Consider the following 25,254-nt stretch of genomic DNA (forward strand, 5'->3'; position numbering starts at 1 on the left):
AATGTGATATTTTGACCATTTCAACCATTTTAATTGCAAATTCATTCTAATGTTTTCTATTTTAATCAATGCAAGAGTTTAAGGTTTTTACTTTTATCTTTTATTCAGGTGTGAATTAATGTTTAACAGGATTTTAAAAATCATTTTAAAAAACCTGAAATTTGGAGTTTTCTCCTACATTTAAACAATTAAAAGCCCTTAATTTCCCCTCAAAGATCATCTTTCCATTTTGATTTTCTTTAATGACCCATTTGTGACTGTGGATGCTCACAGGTGCCTCTCCAGAACCGCTGATCCGGATCGTTGATGGAGGACCAGACCGGGCGCTGCTGCAGTGTGAGGTTAAAGGAGCTCATCCCAGACCTGCCGTCCAGTGGCAGAACAGCTCTGGACGTGTCCTTCCTGCTCTGGAGACAAAGTCTGAAGAGAGAGACGGACGCTTCTACGTCACTGTCAGAGCCGACGTGAGCAGGAGCGACGACTACAGCTGTGTGGTCACACCAAAAGAAGCCTGTCGACAAAATGAAGCCAGGACTTTGGTGAGTTTATTCTTATTCAGCAGAATCCAACATTGTTCAGAGTCTCTGCTGTGGTGGCCAGCAGGGGGCGCTGCAGAGAACATGAGGGGGAATTTAATTTAATTTAATTACAGGACAGGTCAGATGGGATTTTGGTAAAAGTGATTAAACTCGGTTAATTTCTTCATGATCGTGGTCGTTGTTGGGAATGTTTTATATTAACGGATCAGAGGGCGGAAACGTTGAGTTCTGATGAGCCTGAATCACTAACGGTCATTTTATTCTGGTCCACACACACACACACACACACACACACACCACACACCACCACACACACACACACACACACACAAAATATTTACTTTTATGTGGGGAAACTCCTCAGAAAACAGAATTATAATATTTAATTGTGGGATTATTAAAGATTAATGAACACATTCAAACTAAAACTTAATTTTGAGCAACAAACAAAAGACGAAAAGACGTCAAACAGATTAAAGTGTCGTCCAGTGAGTGATGCTGATAGACTGTTGCTATGGCAACAGGCCGTCATGATGCTGTTGCTGACAGGTTGTTTTAATGACTGATGATGATGATGATGATGATGATGATGAAGAAACAACAGTGGTGTTTATGGTGGCGCTGACCTGGTGTCTCCATGGTGATGAAGTCTCCTGATGCAGCAGCTCAGGTGCTCACAGGAGCTTTAAAGGTGCCTTTAACTCCTCCCATCAGGTGAGTTTCAGCCAATCAGCTGAGGCCTCCGGGTGATGACGTCATCACTTTAACAGCCCATCAGACCTGCAGCAACTGATTAAACCAGGAATTAATCAGGAAACTCAGCCTGGTTTTAAACTCTGACATGGTTAAAATTCACATTTTCAGAGGAAATGAAGAGAAGATGAAAACAGAGAGAAAAAAACGGAGATGACTCGTCCTCTTTAACTCCTCCCTCTCTTTCAGGGTCGTCCACGGGCGTGTTCATTGGAGTTATTGTCGGTCTAGTTGTGCTGGTTGTGCTTGCTGTCATCACAGCCGTCTTTCTTTACTTCAAGTTGAAGGCCGTTAAAGGTAATTATTAATGAAATAGTGTTAATGTTTAATGGTTAAATGATCAGAGCACCTACGTGATGTTTGATGGTTGAGGCTGGAAGCTGCTTGAATTATTCTCTCCTGTCTTTTGGTGAACGGGCAGCAGCTTCTAACCAGTCCACCACTGACGCCTGCACACCTGCTCCAGAGGAGCGGTTGGGTTGTCTGGAGAACCAGGCACCTGGGTCTGATTGATGGGTCCGATTGTCCACCACAGGTTCTGTTGGTTACAGATGTATTTGAACGCTCCGCAGCAGCCGGAGCTGATGTTGTTGTAATCATTCCTGAAAACATTCCCATTTCATATTCCCAGCTCTCAGCCACTGATGGGCTGCACCCACCTGGGCCAGAGCTCCTTTTGAAAATGAGTCCAACTTCACCTCATGTCTGACTTCAAACATTCTGGAATTTTACAGGAGTGTAAACTGGAGATTTTGGTCATGTGACAGGAAACAGGAAGCTTTTATTTACGGATCTGACGCAGGAATAAACGGCTAATTTGTACTTTAAACGGCTTCAGCTGGGACTCATGGCACTGTTACTTATTGTTTGTCTGTTGCTACTTTATTTTCATGGTTAAAACTTGAATGATTTGTTATTAATCGTAATTTGAGGGAAACGTGGGTCCGTTCATGATTGGCTCCGTTTTACTGCCCCCTGCTGTCGGTGTTCAGAATTGTTCGGTTCAAACTGTTCATATAGCAATGCTGTGAGCGCTTATTATCACTCCTGACCAGAACCCTGACCTGCTTTAACTGATGTTCTATCACCTCAGGATAGCAGGGGACAACCTGACCATCCTGTGACACTCCATCCCCCATTTTCTTATATGTTCCTTTTGTATATATCATGCTTTGTTTTATCATGTGACGCTTATGCTTTATCATGTGATGCTTACGCATACGTTTACTGTACCCTTACATGTTTGTGTGCTAGTATAAAATAAACTGTTCAAGGCTCACACGCTGTAGCTACACTGCAGACGTGTGGTTGCCCTCGCAGCAAGTAAACTGAAGCTTCCGTCTCGTTCCTCTGAAGGCAACAGCGCGGGAGGAAAACTGATCCCTTTCTTTCTCCCCAACATAAAATTTCGTCCTTCGAGCCCGATCTCTTTTGAGATCACGAACCCGAGGGTGCGATCCTGAAGACATCATCCAACGCCAGCAACGACGCCGAAGACTCGTGAGGACGGATAAGAGAAAGACCTGAGGACGTGAATTCGTTCCAGGCCGGCGGTTAGAACTGTTCCCAGTGCTGGATGGTGACCGACGGACGCGTCTCCTCGCAACAAATTGTTGCCTCAGAGGGTGAGACCTGGTTAGACTTAGCCATTAATTAAGTAGGTTACAACTTAGCCGTAATTAAGTTAAGAAAATAGGAAATTGTGTTTGTGTGTGAATGGAGGACTAAGCCATTGAAAGAGTTGATAGGAGAACTCTGCTAGTCCTGTGTTTTATTCTTTTGCTCGAAGAAAACGAAGTACTGGTGATCAGAATAAAGGACGGGTTCCGCCCCTGAAAACTGGCACCGCTGTGTGAGTAGCGCACAGTAGAAGGGCGTGTCGGTTTCCTTCCTCCGATTTGTGTACCAGAGAAGTTTTCTGAGAGACCCAGTAGTGAGAAGTTAAAATGCCACTGTTTATGGAGGGTTGTGTGACGGGGTCAGGAACAATAAGTCAAGAAAGGTGGAGAAGAAAGTTTAATTTTTCAGGAAAACTCTGCACTGCAGACATACTGGAGTTACAGGCACATCTGAAACTCGAGTTGTTAAGTATAGACAAAAAGAAGAAGAAGCATGACAAGCGCAAGGCAGAGTATAAATTGTCTGAGAAATGGTTGGAACAAAGTACCCTCAAAGACAAGGAGAGGAAAGAAAAGGCTCAGAACAGAAAGGAGAAAACAGCAGCAGCAGCCCTGATACGCCCAGAAGATGAGACCGCTGCTAAAAGGCGCCCCCTGCTCCGGAGCCACAGCCCCCAGAGGCAGCGGCAGAGGAGGAAGAGAATGCACCACTTCCGGAGCAGATAGAGCTTATCGCACCTCCCCATGCACAAGATCCCCCACAAATAACAGAAGGAAATGCAGCAAAGAAAGGAGCTAAACCCAAACCACAGCCGGCCTCCACTCTTCAACCGCTCCTACCCCCTCCATCTCTGTCTAATTTGAAAAGAGACAAGAAGTGCGAGAAAAGCAAAACAAGATGATGTTTATCCCTTCATTGCCTTGGAGCAACATAAAAAAACTATTCACCCGTTCACAGATGTTTGCCCCATGGTAGAAGTAGCACACCCAAATGCAGGAGCTAATGCGCAGACTCCTCGTACTATGTTAGTGTGCAGACCATGGACGAAAGAAGAGGGACGGAAAGCTCTGCCAGACATTCCTCCCATAGAGGAGGGACCTGAGGAGTTCATAAGAGCCCTAGAAGGGACCAGATTAAGTTTTCATCTGAATGGCCATGAAATGCTTCAATGTTTTATGAATCTATTCAGCAACAAGTGGCACCGTACAGCAGGAAACTTCACTGGAGCCAACGCCCACAATGAGGTTTTGGGAGCTGACACCCAACCCCTGGAACAAGCCTTACGACCACTGTACGAGAGAATCAGAGAATTTTGCCCGACGAACAGACTATGGCAAAATGTCCCAGACGCATCATAAAGATGATGAAAGCCCATCAGAGCACCTTGACCGCCTGAAACCCATTTTTAGACAGAATTCAGGAATCCCTTGTAATGATGATGAAGCCGGACCCTACCAGCAACAGCTGAAGCGGGCCTTTGTAGGTGGTCTCACTTCCCCAATCAAAAAATATGCAGACAAACATTGGATCCAATTACAAGAAGTTCCTTCTGGGCTGTGGTCCACCTCACCCACAGATGTGGGACTAGTCAAAGGACTAGCCCCCTACCGAGTTAAACTGAAATCTGACAGAGTACCAATAGTGCGTCAGTACCCGTTAAGAAAAGAAACAGAAAGGAATTCAGCCAGTGAGGTAAGACATGTTGAAATCAGGAATATTGATTGAAGCCCCAGACGCAGTATGCAACACACCCATGTTTCCTGGAGAAAAGGCACACACAGGAAAGTGGAGAATGGTCCAAGATTTAAGGCCATTGAATGACCTTGTGGAACATGCAGTACCAGATGTTCCAAATCCACACAATTTGTTAAACTCACTCACACCAGATAAGAAATGTTTGGGGATCGAGACGGGCCATTGGCATTTTACACCAAAAGACTGGACCCAGTAGCAGGAGGATTCCCGCTCTGCTTACAGGCCTGTGCTGCTGCAGCAGAAGCTGTGAAAAGCTGAACTAGTGCTGAGCCACTCACACTGAAAGTCCCACGTTCGGTTTCACTGATACTGTTCCAGACCTCACTCCCCTTTTTGACACATGCGAGACACTGGCCTCACTGTTGTCACAACCCAACATCACGTTGCAGAAATGTGGACCTTTGAACCCTGGAACTCTGGTCCCTTCTCCAGAAGATGGAGAACCACACTTCTGCAGAACAGCAATTGAAGAAGAAACAAAACCAAGGTCTGACATTTCTCAGAGCCCATTACAGCACTCAACAGTAGCGTTTGTTGATGGCTCCGCCTCAAAAGACGAGAAAGGGCGGAACCGAGTAGGCTATGCTGTAACCACGTCAGATGCAGTGTTAGAAGCTAAAGCACTTCCATCTTCCTGCTCAGCACAAGTGGCAGAACTGTCTGCAGTTCTGAGAGCATGCCAGAGGTATGAAGGACAGGAACTAACTATTTACACTGACAGTCAGTATGTTTTTGGAGCAATACACCATTTTGCAAAGATATGGCAAAACAGAGGGTTCCAGAGGTCACAAGGTCAAACCCTTACACATGTAGCACTTCTGCAGCGACTGCTGGATGCAGCCCAGCTTCCTTCTGCACTAGCAGTTTGCAAATGTCGTGCACACCAAAAAGAGGAAACAACTTTGCGGACCAAACCGCAAAGAGGGCTGCAAAAGGACCTAAATAAGTGTGAAGCGCAGAGGTGTTTCTAGTAGACTTAGACATTTTGAACGACTCACAAGGTTCAGTGTCACACGCAGAACTGAAACAGTGGATAAATAGAGGAGCTCAGAAAAGTGATGGCCTCTAGAAAATTGACGGCAAACCGATCCTTCCAAAAAGCCTGTACAAAACAGCAGCATTAGTGAGCCATGGGCTGACCCATGTCTCAAGAGGAGGGATGGTACATAGAGTCAACCAACACTTCTACACCATCAAGTGTTCAGATGTTGCTCAAAACTATTGCAGATCATGCATAATCTGTTGCAAACACAATGCACAAGGAAACATGAGACCAACGAGAGGCAAGTTTCCTGCACCACAACATCCATTCCAGGAAATAAACATGGATTTTATTGAACTATCATTATCACAAGGATGCAAGTATTGCCTAGTGATAATAGATACATTTTCCAAATGGGTAGAAATCTATCCTGCAAAACGCAATGATGCAATCACAGTGGCGAAAAGCCTTTGCAAACATTACATTCCTACCTATGGCATACCACAGACCGTAAGATCAGACAATGGAAGCCATTTTGTGAATGAAGTGATGAACCTTTGCTCCACAACGCTGGGGTTCAAGCTGAAAAATCACTGTGCATACCACCCCCAGAGTGCAGGACTAGTAGAAAGGACAAATGGAACCATAAAGAACAGACTGAAGAAAAAAACCATGGAAGAAACAGGGAGAGCATGGCCAGACTGTCTATCTCTGGTAAAGCTCTGGATGAGGATTACCCCTACACAATCGGGGCTAACACCGTTCGAGATGCAGTGCATGGCCGACCTTTCCCTCTTCAATAATATAAATATCAAAAGCAAACCATGAGACCACCCTAGCAGAGTGGATGAGAAAACTGCTAAATAGCAAAGAAGCTCAAATGTCTAGTAGTCTGCCGATAACCTCTGCTTCTGTCCCACAGACGAACCTCAAGCCTGGTGACTGGGTCCTGATCAAGGTCCTGCAAAGGAAGAACTGGAGCTCTCCGCGCTGGGAGGGGCCCTACCAGGTTCTCCTGACCACTCCTACTGCAGTAAAGATCGCTGAGAGACCATCTTGGATCCACAAAAGTCACTCCAAGGCCATCGAACCCCTGCCAGACCCGTCTCAACCAGGTGAAGAAATCAGCAGAACCACTCTCAATTTTTAGCATGGGTCTGGTTCAGGTGGTCCTGGGAGCAATCCTGCTGCTTCTGGGAGCAGCCCCATTCACAGAGCTCTCACCAACCAGCGAGGGACGAGGAGAGGAGGGGACCCCACCGACAGCCCAACGAGAAAAACGCAACACCGGAGGAGTCACAGATCGTACTCAGTGCAGCAATGGCACAGCTCACTCCTCTATTCTACGGATATGTGTAGCTTCAAACAACAAGACCACAGTTCTTTTCCCATGGACAGGACTGCAGAGGGGGGAGAGAACGCAGTACAATACGGGAACAATTATCCTTGATACTTGACCAATGATCAGCTGGACACCAGCTGGGGAACACTGACAGCGGACCCACCAGGACAAGACTGGTCCTCCTACTCAACGTCTAAGGCCGCCAGACACCAACGACCACTATTCTCAGTAAAGGGGACATCTGTGGGCCTTATAGTTGAAGTTGACTTAAGCCAGAATAAAACCCTAAATCCCAGCGGTCTAGTAGGAGGGTGCTGGGGTTTCTTGGCCTGGGCATGGTCCGCTGGGCAAGATCCTCGCTTCTATTTCCAGTTATGTCAACTGCCAAGCGTTAACGGCAGAGCAAGCAAAGCTCAGATGTCCAGAGCTATAATTTTGGAAGAAAACACATCAACAGATGATTTGTTCCAAGTTCTTACTGGAATTTCTGCAGATGTGAACAACTGGCTTTTAATGGCAGAACAAGCAGCAAATGCATCTAAAACGGACTGTGTAGTGTGTTTAGCCCCCAGACCAATTCTCAGAGTTACACCAAGCATGGTGCCTCCAAATTGTATTATTGAGCTAATGATGAAAATTAACCCTAATGATGCCTGCAGCAACTGGGATCAGTTTTTTTCCCACTAACTACTGCAGAGAAAAGAAAACCAATCTTTTCTAACAAGGTTGCCATTGGTAACTTCTCTTGCATAACCCTTACAGGTGACGGGGACAGAATAGGCCAGTTAGAGGAATCCTGGTGTGCGACCACAATGGATTTGGACGTCACAACACATCATGTCGTGTTGCGCAACAACATCTGGTGGTGGTGCGGGGATGAAAGGCTGTTTGATGCCCTACCTAAGAGACGCACAGGCTTATGCGCCTTAGCCACTTTACTAATGCCTGTTTCTGTATTCCCCATGTCTACCTCTGAGCTGGCAATGCAGTTCAGTCCAACTGCAGCCAGCCATCTGCACAGAAGCAAGAGATTCACATGGCAATCTGAGAACGATCCCACCTACATAGATGCTATTGGTATTCCAAGAGGTGTCCCTGATGAGTATAAATTAACTAATCAGGTAGCAGCAGGGTTTGAAAATGTCCCATTGATTTCAGCACTATTTCCAGTAACCCCAAACAAGAATGTGGATAGGATCAACTATATCCACTACAATGTGCAATGATCAGGTAACTGGACACAAAGTGGGTTTGAAGCTGTTCATAGCCAGCTCTCTGCTACCTCCCTGTTAGCATTTCAGAATAGGATCGCGGTTGACAAGCTGTTGGCTGAGAAGGGAAGAGTGTGCGCTCTGTTTGGAGAACATTGCTGCACATTCATTCCTAACAACACCGCCTCAGATGGAAGCCTCACCCAAGCCATAGAGGGCCTCCGGATCCTGAACGGAAAGATGAAAGATCACTCTGGAGTTGACGCCTCTATATGGGATAATTGGATGAATGTTTTTGGACAATACAAGATGTTGGTAACATCAGTGTTAACCTTCTTAGCAATTTTGTCTGCAATGTTGACACTGTGTGGTTGTTGTTGTATCCCCTGCATACGTTCTCTTGTTAAACGTTTAATAACCACAGCTATCTCACCAGTAACCACACAATTGGCCCAGCTATCCTCTACTCGACAAGGCTGGTGATGAGAAAGAAGAGGAAGATGCTGAATACCACTGGCCAGATCTTTTCCCATACCCAATTGAATGTGATTCTGATGGCTGAAGACTAGATTGAATGTGATTTTAATTGTTAAAATCTGAAGATTGATTCCAATCTGCTAATGTTTTCCAACAGTAAAGAACCGGTTCTCGACACGAGTAGTGAAATTCTGATGCTTTATGAAGTAGTGTGCAGAAAATGCTTTTCAAAATGTAAACTATGGATGTTTCTGCTCAGTTCCTGATAAAGAGGAGGGAATGTTCGGTTCAAACTGTTCATATAGCAATGCTGTGAGCGCTTATTATCACTCCTGACCAGAACCCTGACCTGCTTTAGCTGATGTTCTATCACCTCAGGATAGCAGGGGACAACCTGACCATCCTGTGACACTCCATCCCCCATTTTCTTATATGTTCCTTTTGTATATATCATGCTTTGTTTTATCATGTGATGCTTATGCTTTATCATGTGATGCTTACGCATACGTTTACTGTACCCTTACATGTTTGTGTGCTAGTATAAAATAAACTCTGTTCAAGGCTCACACGCTGTAGCTACACTGCAGACGTGTGGTTGCCCTCGCAGCAAGTAAACTGAAGCTTCCGTCTCGTTTCTCTGAAGGCAACAGCGCGGGAGGGGAACTGATCCCTTTCTCCCTAACAAGAATTACTGGGGAAATGCAGCTAATATGAAAACGATCTATTTTAGTTTTTACTTTATTTAGTCAGTGGCTGTACTTTTTGCTTTTTAAAATACATTTTTACTGTTTACTTTTTACCATAAAAGTCTACACTGGTTAATTTTATTATGTCTATTCAAGGTAGTTTTCTGTGTCAACTGGACTGTTTTTGTTCTCTTTTGAATATGTCACCTTCTATCCAGAAGGCTTCTTCAGAAATTCTTTTGAAATAGAGAATTCTGTTGTTTACTTATTTTTTGAATCTTCTTAATTTGAATATTTATTTTTCAGTTTGTTTGAGAAGACGAATTAATTACAGTTTGAAAGAAACTGAAGCCTTAAATACCAAGATTGTGCACCTGTCACAGCTGCGGGTCGCTTCGCCCGCGCACCTGTTGTGCATCAGGACTCTAATGAGCCCCCTTCTCAATCCCGGAGGCCCACCTGCTCCCTGCCGGATCGTTATTCCTGTTCAGGTGACTTTCCAGCCTATTCCTGTTTGCCTGCCTGCCCGGTTCCGACCTTGCCTGTTCCTGACTATTCTGTTCTGCCTGCTCCCCGGTGAATCCTGTCTGTTGTCTGTTTCTGACAATAAAGCGGTGTTCAGCCGAACTCTGCTGTCGCATTTGGGTTCTCGTCTGGTCCGTGACAGAACCAAAAAGTGTCTAAAAGTGTCCCCCGCTGCTGCGCTGCGGTTGGTTCCACAGCACGTTCAGTTTCAAACTTTGAAGATGAGTTCAGACGTTTGTGTTGGAAGTGTTTGTGTACCTTTACGAAATCTGCAGAACTCGATCCAGTCGGTCAGAGACCGAGTCAAAGGTAAAGATCACTTCAGACGGATCTAGAAATGGCAGCTAGCTAACGCTCCTCAACGAGCTACTGGCCTGATGTGTCGCTCAAGTGAAGATAAAATCGTGACCGTCGCCAATAAAACAACACTCAAACCTTCATTTAAACCCAAGGTAGTTTTCTCTGTCAACTGGACTGGGTTTCTTCTCTTGAAGACGTTTCGCCTTCTATCCAGAAGGCTTCTTCAGTTCTGAAGTTTTCATTTAAACCGTTTTAATATATCACATATCTCAGACAGTACAGAGATTTAAAGGGTTCAGTGATCCTCTTAGTTGGTGCCCAGATGTGAGTGGTGAAAGATGCAATTTGAGGAAATGGAGGCACACGCGCACACACACACACACACACACACACACACACGATGCCAGAATTGTCCTCCTGGACTCTTGATCTGCTCCTCTTTCAACACTTCACTTCTTTCATTTGTTAATCACAATATTTAAATATCAGCCAACACTGATGAGAACACGTTCTTGATGACTTCCCCGCGTTGCCATGACAACCATAAATGAGGCAATTCTAAGACCAGAGACCATAATTGTTTTCCTATTTTATGTAATTAAACTTGTATTAAACTCTAAACTTTTGGCTTCCTGTAATTAAATTTACCATTTCTAAATATAATTGATCATCTAATACATTTTAAAATAATGTTGTGGCGGACACACCGGGGTGTATCTCACACCCAGGTGATGCATGGGGTGATGGACATGGTGAACTGTGAACTTCCCTCATTAAGTTGTGATTCGAGCCAACGTTCCTCTTCTGGTTCCAAGTAGCCTGTGCAGTTTATCCTCAATTGCTTTCTCAGTTAACTTGACTGTTTTACTCCCTCAGTTCTTAGTTTCTCAGTTTTTAGCTTTTACACCTTTTTTCCCATTTCCTGTTTCAGTCCTTCAGTTTTTAGCTCCAGTGTTTCCTCATGGTGTCTCCTCATGGTGTTTCCTCATGGTGTTTCCTCATGGTGTTTCCTCATGGTGTTTCCTCATGGTGTTCCTCATGGTGTTTCCTCATGGTGTTTCCTCATGGGGGCCTGCCAGGCTGGGAGATGTTTCCGGTCTACCACTGGGGGTGCTGTCCCATGGACAGCTCTGGCCTGGGGGGTTAGGGGGCTCTGTGCCTTGGTGTGGAGCCTCCGGTCTGTCCGGGTCGGGCTGGTCTTTGTGGCGGTACCACCTGTGGTCACGGACCCTGACCTCCCTCGGCCTGGTGGGCCTCCAAAGGTGGCGTCTCCTTCGCCTCAGGTCTCGGTGCCCAGCCATGTTTCAGCTTGTTTGTGTGTGTGGGTGTGTGTGTTTAAGTGTGTGTATGTGTGTGTGTCCTTTTTCTTGATTCTCTTGTTTGTCTTTGTTGTTTTTATCCTCTGTGAGGCACTTTGTGCTACCCAGTGTATGAAAAGTGCCATATAAATAAAGATTGAACTGAATTGAATTGAATTGTAGATTAGATGAGTAGATTTATAGATGAGTAGAAGTAGATATATAAATGTATAGATGTGTAGATGAGTGTCGCAGGTCAAATGTTCTGGACCAGGTTCTTCTCCCGCCCGATTGTTTCTGTTCCTGCAGATGATTCCATCCTAACTCGACCCCGCAGGAGGATCCACCTGTTATCTGACCCCTGAGGCTAAACTGGGACCAGTCATTACTAATTCGGACAGGTGAGCAGCTCAATCCTGGCTTCGCTGATCTGTCCTGTTATAGATGTTTTATTACACGTGGGACCGGCGCAGACACGCTGATATGATCTTTACTGGATTTTCTGTTTTCAGTTTCCTGTAATCTGATCTAAACCGGGTCCAAATGTGTTACGCCATCGGGGTGTGGAGTACTGAAGAACTGTGGAGGTGAGGAGAAGGTTCCTCCCCATGATGAGTTCCTCTGTCTGCTCAGGAGGAACTGACAGAGTTTTAATGTCCCATCACAGAATTGTGAAGAAACGACACAACCAGAGAGGAGGAGGTTGAAGAAGTGGTGAATCTGCAACAATAAAACCCAGATTACAGTTTGATTGAAGCCTCATTTTCTTTGATGATGGTGAATTTCATCACTTTCGCTTTGAATATCGGAACCATTCTTGTTTATAGGCTGGTTGGAATTTATCCCCACTTGTGACTCAGCATCTTCAGGCCCAATCTCTTCCTCTTCTTGGTCTGTGGGCGGAAGCTTGAAATCTCCTGCTCCATCCATTTTTCAGTTTCTTCAGTAAACTCACTGATGACCATCATTTTGGGCTCAAACCAGTTCCTAATAACAGCCTCCTTCTCATCTTCAGACAAAAGACCTCCTATTTGCCTATTTATCCCTTTAAAGTCCAGCACACTGGCGTTGAACTTATCCTGCATTATTTCTTGCACTGTTGGCAGATTACCAGCTTCAGTGCTCGGACTGTGAACTTCCCTCATTAGAGTTGTGATTTGAGCCAACGTTCCTCTTCTGGTTCCAAGTAGCCTGTGCAGTTTATCCTCAATTGCTTTCTCAGTTAACTTGACTGTTCGTTTAGATTCCATTTCCTCAGTGCTATCCGTTTTAACCTCACCTTCATCCTTTTATCTTATTAATAAAGCGGTGCGTAAACTGTGTGCACATGAATAAAAAGTATTCCACTAACACTTTTCTTCATCCAAAAAATGTCTCACAATTTCCAAAACACACAGAGCTTCCAATAACTTTCTGGCTCAGGTTTCAATTAGCACATTAGCATAAATCTCAAGTCACTGAGTAGCTAACTAGCATTAGCTTCTTATTTCAAACTAGCACAGCATGGGCTTCTTTCCGTCTAGAAAAACGAATCCTTAATGGGTTTTTACGTTGTCCTTATCCTTTAGGTGACCTCCGTTCTTCATTGGTAATTCCGAAGCTTACCACCTCGTCTGCTTTGAGAGAATCCTCCGTAGAATGTTGCTCCAATCCAAGGCTTGAGCCGAGTTTTCTTACTTAATGTAATGGCACTCCATCCTCATTTAACGTACCATTTTTAAGCTGCAGACACAGTAATTCTTCACTCGCATGACATGAGATGTAATTCCATTTTAAGAGTCTTTATATGAATTCCAAAAGATTACAGCTCACATAACGTGACGGTAAGAAAACGTTGTGCTCCCGTATCTAATGCAGCTCACCTGGCCTGACGCTGCGCATGCGCTCTTAAGTCAATCTCAGGGAGCGGCATCCAAAACTTTACATCAACAATCCTTTTTATATTACGAGTTACACAATAACATGCACCATGCATCAAACAAATACAAACATAAATTGCACGTCATTTTTACACACATCAATTCTGCTCTATGGCTCTTACATATCCGGCCCCTAATTGGGTTAACTGTAAGATTACACAATTATCAATTTAACTCAAAACTAAGAGCCATCAAATTAAAACTATTAACATAATAGAAATAATCTTTCTTAACTAAAAAAATCTTTTCTTACACTATTGTCCATTGTGTTTACATGGCTTCCTGCAAAAGGCATAACTTCTGCACAGACCTCTCCAGGGTGCTGTTTTTGTCTGCAACTTCACCCTCACAACAGTTCCACTGGAATCAGGGAAAGTTTGTACTATTCTTCCCATGATCCACGTGCTTCGTGGGGATGAACTGTCCACTACTAGCACCAGTTTCTTCCTGAGGTCCTCCGTACAGAACGTGGCTGTACTCCCGGGATCCATAAAGGCATATGTCTCTATGGACCTTCCACTGTTGCGGGACTTCACCTTTACAGGAACCACGGGTAACAAGCAGTCCGAAACCCAGTCCAGTTGACAGAGAAAACTACCTTGGATACAATGACCTGGATGACTGAGAATTTACACAGACAAGTAACATTTTCTACCGGAAAGGGAATTACCGACCCTTGGTACAGTTGGGCCAATGGATGCGTTCCGTCGGTACAGTTGGTAATACCCTTTCCGTAAGAAAAAGCAGCCGGCAGAAAACAAATTTACAAGTTACTTTTCTTACGGAAAGGGTATTACCAACTTACTTTTTCAGCCGGAAAGGGAATTACCATCATTTGAATCGAAAGCGGGTAAGGACTTCATCGTGACGCAGGATGGACGACATGCAAGTGGCCTTTTGCCCGTTTTGTGGCAAACATTTGAGCAGATTGACGCCGATTTGTGGTTTCTGTGTCGGTCTTTCTTTGGCGTTTTTAAATGCCGCAGCACAGACTGAAGAACCAGCCGTACCGGGGACGTCTCAATAGCCTGTTACCTACTAAAGCTAAAGTAAGTGTAGCATAGCCGTCGCTATCTGAAGTACGTACAACGTGAATCAGCTGTACCATTGGTTAGCGGCTGCTAACTTTCTAACTGAAGAAAAGAAGGACATTGTGGCAGACTACGTCCGATGGTATCTTATTGACCTCAACTCATCTGTAATTGACAGGCAAGTTAAATTTTCATTTGTTTTTTGTCGTTCCACCCACCCCCCAAAAATGAAATTGCTTGAAATGTCTCATGGCATGTATATCTATGGTGTTACAACTGCTAGCCTATATGATGTCTGTCTCTCCATTCCTCTTGCCTTATGCTAATCTATATCATACTCAATATAACAAACAAATATAACCTTATAAACTTATAAAATATATAAACTTAAGATAATACAATTTAGATAGTTTAATTGGCCGTTGCTGTTGGCACTACACAGCAGTGAAAGTGTTTGTGTTCACTTTGTAGATTCAAAGATGGCCTTTCAGCCCTTCAGTTTCTGACAGCACTACAGCAACACCCTTCTTTGCTGACCCCAGTTCTCTCGCCCCACTCTGAAAACCGACTAAAACCAGAGGATTGAGTCCTGGTGGTCCATATTCAGAAAGGGGAGGTAAATGGCCTTCATCAAGTAATTTGCCTTTTATTTCACTCATTCACTTATACATATGTATATGCTTAAAATGATCATTTATTTTACCAATTTCCATAGGAGTCAGTTCTGGATGGAGCTATTTGCAGACCTTAGAGACGCCGGATACTTCAACGGGAGTCATGAGCATCAGTGTTTACTGAGATACTGCTTTGGTGATGTCATTCAGAAGGACTTGGATGAGTGTGTTGGATTGTGGAACAGCCACAGGATCCAGAAGAAGTTTTGATGTTTGCCACAGGATTGACATCACTCCCTCCTTCTGGGTTGGAACCACCGCTGCCAAAAAATTGAGTTCCTGGATGGCTCTCCATTCCCAATGTCAAATATTTGTTCTAACTTGTTGAAATTACCAATCCTGGATTCCTACAGTGTGTTTAAGGCACAAATGGACTTTGGAATTCAAAATAGTCCAGGATTTGGCTGTTTATGAGCCATATTGGACTCAAAAAATGTTTATTGTTCTGCTGTTATGCCGTTGTCATTGGTGCACCTAAAGGTGCAGTTGCAAGTGTTTTGATGTTAAAGTAAGAGGCTTTTTTGTTTTTTTTTGGGGGGGGGGTTCATCATTCTGAAACTGTGTTCTGTTCATGAAACAGTAGTTCATGATTTTATCTATTAAAAAAAGGGAATCCATTCTCCATTACGACGCATTATGTTTATTCATATTTCCCACTTTAAAATAATGATGCTGCAGGTGACAAATTAAGACACTTTGTGTACAAGTTACACCTTTCTAATGTCTTTTCAATCATAGCTGAGTAATTTCTTTTAGTTTCAGATACAGCTCAGTTGCAGACTGCCAGTACTCTGCCTTCTGTAACTGATTGCTCTGCATGGCATGATCTTTACTGGAATATTCTGTTTACTGTAATCTGATCTGAACCAGGTCCAAATGTGTGACATCATCAGGGTGTGGAGGAAGTTCAGGAGCCTGAAGAACTGTGGAGGTGAGGAGAAGGTTCCTCCCCATGATGAGTTCCTCTGTCTGCTCAGGAGGAACTGACAGAGTTTTAATGTCCCATCACAGAATTGTGAGAGACGAACCACCACCAGAGAGGAGGAGGTTGAAGAAGTGGTGAATCTGCAACAATAAAACCCAGATTACAGTTTGATTGAAGCCTCATTTTCTTTGATGATGGTGAATTTCATCACTTTCGCTTTGAATATCGTGAACCGGAGACTTCGGACTCGCTTCTATTGCGGCGGAGAGCGGAAATGCGCCGGACCAATCAGGTGTGAGAGGAGGCACGAGGCAGCTTAAAACGCCGCGTCGGTGGCGGTGACCTCACTCTTCCAACACCATGCGCGAGCTGTGGGTCTCGTGCCTCCTCTTCTGCTTCGCTGTGACGTCGGCAGGTGAGAAACCCACCGTGGAGGCGGCTTTGATAGATTATTGATTATATATCTGATGCGAGGTGTTGGAGGTTCCGCGTGCAGGAGGCGGCTGCTCACGCGCCTCAGCATCTCCCGCCTCGCACGGATCAATATAGTGATTAGAGTTTGTAGCGTTCGGATCAAAGCTGTTCCCGAGCTCGAGGCTGGTGAGGACTTTAGATGCTGCGTCATAGCTCCTGTAGACGGGTGCGTGTGTGCGTGCGTGTGCGTGGGCGGCGTCTCCATCCTGCCTGTTGGCGCTTGTGGCGCAGTCATTGCGAGGAATAACTTGCGTTATTAGTATTCTCGACGGAGGAAGAAATCACACCTATCACTCCTATCACTCGGTCATCACCCCCACTTGATCTCGAACTATACAGACTGTGCAGCTTATAAACAACTTCTATTCTTACATACATTTTTTTCACCAATATATATGTATGTGTCTATAGCTTTACACACCGAACAGATATTTCACAAATTTCTCCATCTTGAACTTTGTCATCGGTTTGGTCATGATATCGGCGACCATATTCTCTGTGGGACAATATTTGATTGTTATCTTTCCATCACAGAGCTGAGCGAACAAAATGATAACGAATGTCAATATGTTTGCTCCTTTGACGGCTCACTGGATCTTTGGAAAGAGCAATTGTTCCTTGGTTGTCTACAAAGATGGTAACTGGTGTCAACATACACTCATTTTCTATTTCACTCATTAACTGTATCAGATACAGACTCTCCTGTGTGGTTGCAGCCAACGCCACATATTCAGCCTCACATGTTGATAAGGCAACAGTGACCTGTTTCTTAGATTTCCATGAAATAGTCGGTCCGCTGTCAGTTAAGCTCACACAAAACCCTGTGGTGCTTCTCCTGTCACTCAAATCGGCTCCCCAAGCAGAGTCGCTGGAGGCACTGATTTTTAGGTTTGTCTTTGATTTTCCATAACAAAGTTTGTGATCCATTGTTCCCTTCAAATATCTCAGTACATGTTTGGCAGTTAGCCAGTGTTTTTCATTTGGTTCAGATAAATGCTGTGATAATCTGCTCACTATCCAACATAAGTCAGGTCTTGTACATGTCATTATGTAAATAAGGCTTCCCGTCAATTCACGGTACATCCTTGCATCAACTGGATCAGCTTCACTGTGATGATCGAGCTTTTGTTCACATGGTGTAGGCCTTAATTTACAGTCAGACATTCCAAATTTTTCCAGTACCTTACTGATATATTTGCTCTGGCTCATTTTTATAACTCCTTCACCCTGTTCAAAGTCAACGCCTAAAAAATGTCTTATTTTTCCGAGGTCTTTCATTTTGAATTTTGCAGCAAGTGTTTTCTTGGTATCGGATAGTAATTCATCATTAGTTGCAGCAATAATAAGGTCATCGACCCATATTATTAATATTGCTCTCTCTTTTCCTGCTTGCTTAGTGTACACACAATGGTCGGCTGGATATTGCACAAAACCATTTTTCCATAGGTGGTTACTTAGCATCAGGTTCCAATTCCTACCGGATTGCTTCAAGCCATACAGTGATTTGTTCAGTTTACACACGAGTTTTTCACCAATGTCTGAGCGTTGCTCAAAACCTTCGGGTTGTTCAATATACAGTTCACGATCGATGGGAGCATGTAGATATGCTGTCTTGACGTCCATCTGATACATTAAGATCATGTTGTGCTGCCACTTGCATCAAAGCACGAATCGAAGTCAGATTTGCTGTTGGAGAGAAAGTTTCCTTGTAATCTACTCTCCCATCACTTGTTATAACCTTTAGCAACATATCTTGCTTTGTAGGTCTTTGTTTCATCAGCACTATTTTTGATGGCATAGACCCACCTACCCCCCACTGCATGTTTACCTTCTGGTAGACAAGTCAATGTGAATGTATCATTTTCATTAAGAGAGTCTATCTCTTCTTTCATAGCTTTAGCCCAAGCATCTGAGTTGGATGAACTAATAGCTTCTTTGAAGGTTTGGGGTACATCATATGTTCTGTAACAATAGTCAATATCCTCTGTTAACATCTGGTCACTTATTTCAGATACATAATCAGAGAGGTACAACGGTGGTTTTCTTTCTCTTTTAGGGTATCGAGACTCGCAACCTCCTCCCTCTATCTGAATTTGCTGTTCATCAGAAGTCTCTGTCAGAGACATTTCTTTCTCTTCTTCCATTAAATCTGCGCTTGGCATGGTAGACTCATCTCTTCTTCTGTCAACATCATCGCCAATTATTGTCAGATCAGTCTGGGTTTCTTGTTCAGCAACATTTCTTGTAGCGAACTTAACAAGTCGATGCTTCATTACTTTCTTTGTATCTGGGTAATAGACTAGATACGATGGACTATTTTTGTCGTATCCCACAAAAACTCCCTTATCACATCGTGAGTCTAATTTCTTTTTGTCATGTCTATATGCAAAGCATGTAGAACCAAAAATCCTCATCTTGGACAGGTTTGGTTTCTTTCCTGTCAACATGAAGAAAGGGGTTTGTTTCGTCCTGGTATTGAAACACCTGTTGCGTATCACCGCAGCAGTCACTACAGCGTACGTCCATAACTCTTTTGGTAGGTTGCTTTCTATGATCATGCACCTCGCCATGTCAAATAAGGTTCGCCAATTTCTCTCCGGTGCCGTTTTGATGTGGTGAATACGGTGCGGAGGACTCGTGTCTTATGCTGTTTTTGTTAAGCAAAGCTGGAACTCGTTGAAAACTCGTGGAGCTCTTTGAAAAAGCTTACTGTTACTAATTCAGTAGTTCCAGTTACTATCATAGACAGACAAATTATCATACTTAGGGGGGTCGTCTAATCGTTAGGTATCATATCTTAGCTATGCTGTTATAGGCCAAGGCTGCCGGGGTCCGGAAACATGATCACCTGACAGGCCTCTGTCACTCCACTGGGTCATGGTTTCCTCTCCTTTCCTCTCCTTTCCTCTCCTCATCAAGCAGACTAGTTATGCTGATTCTTGTGTAGTTTTTTTCTGTTCTCTTCTCCCCCCCCCCCCCTATCTATTTGCAGGTATCACTGCCATCGGAGCTGCATAATGACCGCCGGCCCGTTGAAGTGATTGTGCATATTTTTTGTGTGTGTTTCTGTGCTCTGTGCCTCTCTTCTCTCTCTCTCTCCTCTCCTCTCCTCTCCTCTCCTCTCCTCTCCTCTCCTCTCTCTCCTCTCCTCTCCTCTCTCCTCTCCTCTCCTTTCTTTCCTCTCCCTCTCCTCTTCTTTCCTCTCCTCTTTCCCCTCCTTCTCCTCTCCTCTACCTCCCCTTCACTCTACCTCTCCTCTCCTCTACCCCCCTCTCCTCTCCTACCTATCCTATCCTCTACCTGTCCTCCCTCCTCTCCTCTCCTCCTCTCTCTACCCAGCCGGCCATCAGCAGGAGGGTCCCCCTACATGAGCCTGGTACTGCTCAAGGTTTCTTCCTTCCTGTTAAAGGGGTTTTTTTCCTTGCCACACTGTTGCTTGTCTGGGGTCAGGCCCTGGATTCTGGAAAGCGCCTTGAAACAATTTTGATTGTATAAGACGCTATATAAATAAAGATTGATTTGATTTGATTTGATTTGAACTCTTTTCCTGTGAACTCTGTGCCGTTGTCTGTTCTATTCTAAACACTCCACATTTCCATAAGGAGCAACATCAGCAAAAACTCTTTCAGTCGCCTTTACAGTGTCATTTTTAGCTTTGAGAAAATACACGAATACTGTACTGGAATAGTCGTGAGTAAATGCTAGTGTATATCTGAATCCATCGTTAGCAACTGGACCAACAGGTCCAGCTAGATCGGCATGGACTAGTTCAAGCGGTGATTTTGCTCGTGTATCTGGCTCTCTGTTCCTGGTTTGGACAATTTTCCTTGTGTGCAGATATCACAACTCAGTTTGGATTTATCCACTTTACCCTTAATCTGCATTCCCTCTACGACATCCTGTAATTTACAAAACATCTTCATAATACAGTGCCCGAGGATTCTGTGCCATGTCTGAATATCAGTACAACTGTTACAACTCATCAGTTACATCATTTACAGTATTCAAATAATAGAGTCTGTTGTACTCTTTGATGTCAAACCTGGTCCCGCTCTTGTGGATGAGTTCACTGTTCACTGTGGCCTTCTCTAAAGTTGACTGAGGCTCCATTGGTCGTCGTTGCCGCCTTTACGGAGAAAATGTCCTGTGGATACGTCGGAACGTAGCGCGCCTTCTTCAGCGTGGCTTTCATCCTCTTCCCCTCGCGATCCCCAGCGTCACCGTCGGCACCGTCTCTCCTCTCCTCAGCGCCGCGCCGTTTGTTCTCGTGCCATCGGCCAGTTCAACTGTGTGATTTTGGGGCTGGAATGACTCATCAAACTTAAGGAACTTTTGTACATCCGTTATTACATGCGAAGTCGCTCCAGTGTCGACCATGAGTCCCCTGTGCTTCAGGCCAAGTTGACATTCACTCACTTTAAATGCGTACGATTGTTCCTCACAGATGTCATCTGCTGCTTGTTTTATGTTATCCTTCTTTTTGCGTCGACACGATGCATCTTTGTGTGTCGAACTTTTACAATATCCACACCATTGTGTCTTCCTTTCTTGGCGCTCATTTGGACATACACGCACCTTATGTCCTTTCTCGCCACATGTGTAACATGTAATCTCTGGACATGCATGTCTCTCTCTGCGTCTCCAATCTGAGACAGGTGCAGCCACTTTCATGATGTTGTCCTCAGAAACCGTGCGAAACTTTTCCGTGTCCTCAAAACTTCTTAGCTTTGTCTTGAAGTCGGAAAAAGTTAGAATATCATCTCCTTGAGTGATATGGATGGAAAATGGTTTATAGGCCTCAGGTAATCCTTTTAACACCATGGCAATCAAGAGCCCATCACTGAGTGTCTCGTTAGCATTTCTTAGAGCTGTTATTGCCGTCTCAGCCCGGATAATAGAGTCTGTGACACTTTCACTCACCGCTCTCTCTGCAGGGATGTTGGCTCGGTGTACAGGCTTATAATACGGGGTTTTTCCTTTACCGGCATAATGGTCCCTTAATATCTTAAGGGCTTTTCTCCCGTTGTCAGCCGCCTCTCTCATAAGGGACAAACTTTTATCGTCCAAAACTGGATCATTTCGGCATACGGCTCCTGGTTCTTCAGGATATCCGCCTCCACGTTGTCGGCGGGGGTTCATTTAGAAGAGTTTCTTTTTAGCCCCAGTAGCCGCATGTGTGCTAACAGCTTCGTCTCCCACAGCTCGTAGTTTCGCTCGTCTCCGTCAAAACACAGTCTCACCCATCGGTTACCTACAGTGGTGGTCAAAAGTTTCCACTTGTAAAGTGTAAAGAACATAATGTCATGGCTGTCTTGAGTTTCCAGTTATTTCTACAACTCTGATTTTTCTCTGATATAGTGATTGGAACAGATCCTTCTTTGTCACAAAAAACATTCATGAAGTTTGGTTCTTTTATGATTTTATGGGTAAACTGAAAAGTGTGACCAAATCTGCTGCTGGGTCAAAAATATACATACAGCAACATGAATGAGCAATTTTGGAGACTTAGAAAGTTGTGTCAATGACATGAGCTTCATAGCATGGCCTCTTAACTTCTCGTGAGTGATCATGAGTGACTACAGCTGGTGACTTCTCTGAGGCCATTTAAAAAGGGCTCATTGGATAAAAACACCCACAAACGCTACAATGGGAAAGTCAAAGGAGCTCAGCACAGATCTGAAAAAGAGAATCATTGACTTGGACAAGTCAGGAAAGTCACTTGGAGCCATTTCAAAGCAGCTGTAGGTTCCAAGAGCAACAGTGCAAACAATTGTTTGGAAGTATAAAGTGCATGGCGCTGTTTTGTCACTGCCACGATCAGGAAGAAAATGCAAGCTGTCACCTGCTGCTGAGAGAAAACTGGTCAGGAGGGTGAAGAGTCAACCCAGGAGCACCAAAAAGCAGATCTGCCAAGAATTAGAAGCTGCTGGAACACAGGTGTCAGTGTCCACAGTCAAGCGTGTTTTGCATCGCCATGGCTGCCGTGCAAGAAGGAAGCCCTGCTCCAAAAGAGGCACCTTAAGGCTCGACTAAAGTTTGCTGCTGATCACATGGACAAAGATAAGACCTTCTGGAGGAAAGTTCTGTGGTCAGATGAAACAAAATTGAGCTGTTTGGCCACAATGCCCAGCAATATGTTTGGAGGAGAAAAGGTGAGGCCTTTAACCCCAAGAACACCATGCCTACCATCAAGCACGTGGTGGTAGTATTATGCATGATTTACAGAGAGTCAATGGGACAATGAAGAAGGAGGAGTACCTTCAAATTATTCAAGAAACCTAAAGTCATCAGCCCGAAGGTTGGGTCTTGGGCGCAGTTGGGTGTTCCAACAGGACAATGACCCCAAACACACATCAAAAGTGGTAATGGAATGGCTAAATCAGGCTAGAATTAAGGTTTTAGAATGGCCTTCCCAAAGTCCTGACTTAAACCCCATTGAGAACATGTGGACAATGCTGAAGAAACAAGTCCATGTCAGAAAGCCAACAAATTTAACTGAACTGCACCAATTCTGTCAAGAGGAGTGGTCAAAGATTCAACCAGAAGCTTGAGGATGGCTACCAAAAGCACCTAATTGAAGTAGAAATGGCCAAGGGTCATGTAACCAAATATTAGCATTGCTGTATGTATATTTTTGACCCAGCAGATTTGGTCACATTTTCAGTTTACCCATAATAAAGTCATAAAAGAATCAAACTTCATGATTGTTTTTTGTGACAAAGAAGCATCTGTTCCAATCATTCTATCAGAGAAAAATCAGATTTGTAGAAATAACTGGAACTCAAGACAGCCATGACATTATGTTCTTTACAAGTGTATGTAAACGTTTCGCCTGGGCCCATAACCTGTTGGCGCTTGTGGCGCAGTCATTGCGAGGAGTAACTTGCGTTATTAGTATTCTCGACGGAGGAAGAAATCACACCTATCACTCAGTCACCATTGGACCGGAACCAACGGAAACTTTATTGACAAACCCACATTTACACAGAACAGTGCAGTGACGTATGAGATCACATGTCAACAATTATAATGATGGGAGGAGTTGGAGGTTCCGCGTGCGGGAGGCGGCTGCTCACGCGCCTCAGCATCTCCCGCCTCGCACGGATCAATATAGTGATTAGAGTTTGTAGCGTTCGGATCAAAGCTGTTCCCGAGCTCGAGGCTGGTGAGGACTTTAGATGCTGCAGCAGCCCTGCAGGTCCCCCAGAGCCCGTCATAGTCGCAGTGACCCCGGAGCAGCAGCAGCTCCGGCTCAGGTGTGAAGGTGTGAGAGTGACGTTGCTGTTTGATCCTCCAGAGCCGACGCGCATCAGGATGGTGGTGAAGGAAGACAGCGAGGTCGTGTTAAACTGCTCCGCTTCCGGCAGCGTCAGGGACCAAGTGTTCGGACTGGAAGAAAGACGACTTCGTGGACGTCTTCCTCTACAGCCGGGGCAGCACCTATGGGAGCGGCCTGAGCGGCCAGAGCCCCCCCGTTCACTGGACGAGTCGCTCATTTTCCAGAAGCTCTGGATTTGGGAAACGCGTCGATCAGGATCAAAAAGGCCGAAAGTGCGCGACAGCGGGATTTACACCTGCACATTTCCACATTCTGCTCCAGTCCCACGATCTGAGATTTCCCTTGTGGTGGGTGAGTTTCTCCACCCAACACACAGGAAGGTGTTTCCACAGGTGACACTGGCGCCAGCGTGACGTCAGCGGCTGAACGCTGGTGGTAAAAGCGTGAAAGAGCTGAGGATGGGCCACATTTATGGACTAGAACAGACATTATATCAGTGCCCGAGACTGGTTAGGATCCTTTAGTGAAGCAATAATTCATCTGTGGTTAAACCGTAGTTAAGCCACGCCCCTTCCGGACAGGTAGGTTCAAATAGATAATATAAATACGACAAAAGGAAATTAAATAGAGTCAAAGAGGATTTAATGTTCCGAAGTTGCATCTAATCTGACGGGAGCAGAAGACAAATGCAACAGTCTGCACACACAAAGCAACATTTACATATTTACACTGGAGATTGGAACAAACATCACGCTACAAACATGTGGAGATGAGCAGAAGCTGAAATATAGAATTAAATCACAACACAACGCTTCTATGAAACAGTCTGATCTGTGAAACAGATGTCACAATGTTGTTTCCTTACGACTTTAAATGTGTCTAAATGACAATATTAATGCTCTTTTTTTCTAAATGTCACCTGTGTGTAAAGTTGCTAATTTCAGACACAATTTCTAACATTCTGTCCTTTGTGTTTTTGCCTTTCAGAGTGCATCTTAAAAGTTCGACCACCGGGAGAAGGTGAGTGCAGGAATCCTGGAAAAAGGTCGGATTAAATGAAGTTTTCCTGTTTTTACACAGACAAACAGATGAGATTGTTTGACGCGTTTGTTAATGTGATAAAAGGGGAATTAAATGTGATTTTTCACCATTTCAAACCATTTTAATTGGAACTTCATTTAATGTTTTCTATTTTAATCAATTTAAGAGTTTAAGGTTTTTACTTTATTCAGGTGTCAAATGATGTTGAACAGGATTTTAATAATCACTTTTTAAAAAACTGAAATTTGGAGTTTTCTCCTACATTTAAACAATTAAAAGCCCTTAATTTCCCCTCAAAGATCATCTTTCCATTTTGATTTTCTTTAATGACCCATTTGTGACTGTGGATGCTCACAGGTGCCTGTCCTAAACCAAATATCAGGACAGTTGATGGAGGACCAGATCGGCGCTGCTGAGTGTGAG

At 44.3% G+C, this 25,254-nt stretch overlaps 2 long non-coding RNA genes across 4 annotated transcripts; both read left to right on the forward strand.

Annotated features, from left to right (window-relative positions):
• Nucleotides 1–120: 120 nt before the first annotated feature.
• LOC130520256 (uncharacterized) lies at nt 121–2,620 on the forward strand. Of its 3 annotated transcripts, XR_008948740.1 has the most exons (3): nt 121–539; nt 1,482–1,589; nt 1,714–2,620. It is a non-coding gene; the product is annotated as an uncharacterized LOC130520256 (long non-coding RNA). The 3 variants fall into 3 exon arrangements; XR_008948738.1 differs by lacking the exon at nt 121–539 and having other exon boundaries at nt 546–1,589; XR_008948739.1 differs by lacking the exon at nt 121–539 and having other exon boundaries at nt 546–1,589; nt 1,717–2,620.
• A 313-nt stretch (nt 2,621–2,933) lies between these two features.
• On the forward strand, nt 2,934–12,687 carry LOC130520257 (uncharacterized). The gene is made up of 3 exons (XR_008948741.1): nt 2,934–11,889; nt 12,001–12,075; nt 12,156–12,687. It is a non-coding gene; the product is annotated as an uncharacterized LOC130520257 (long non-coding RNA).
• The last annotated feature ends 12,567 nt before the right edge of the window (nt 12,688–25,254 follow it).

The sequence above is a fragment of the Takifugu flavidus genome, unplaced genomic scaffold (assembly GCF_003711565.1).
Source record: "Takifugu flavidus isolate HTHZ2018 unplaced genomic scaffold, ASM371156v2 ctg326, whole genome shotgun sequence".
Classification (NCBI taxonomy): domain Eukaryota; kingdom Metazoa; phylum Chordata; class Actinopteri; order Tetraodontiformes; family Tetraodontidae; genus Takifugu; species Takifugu flavidus.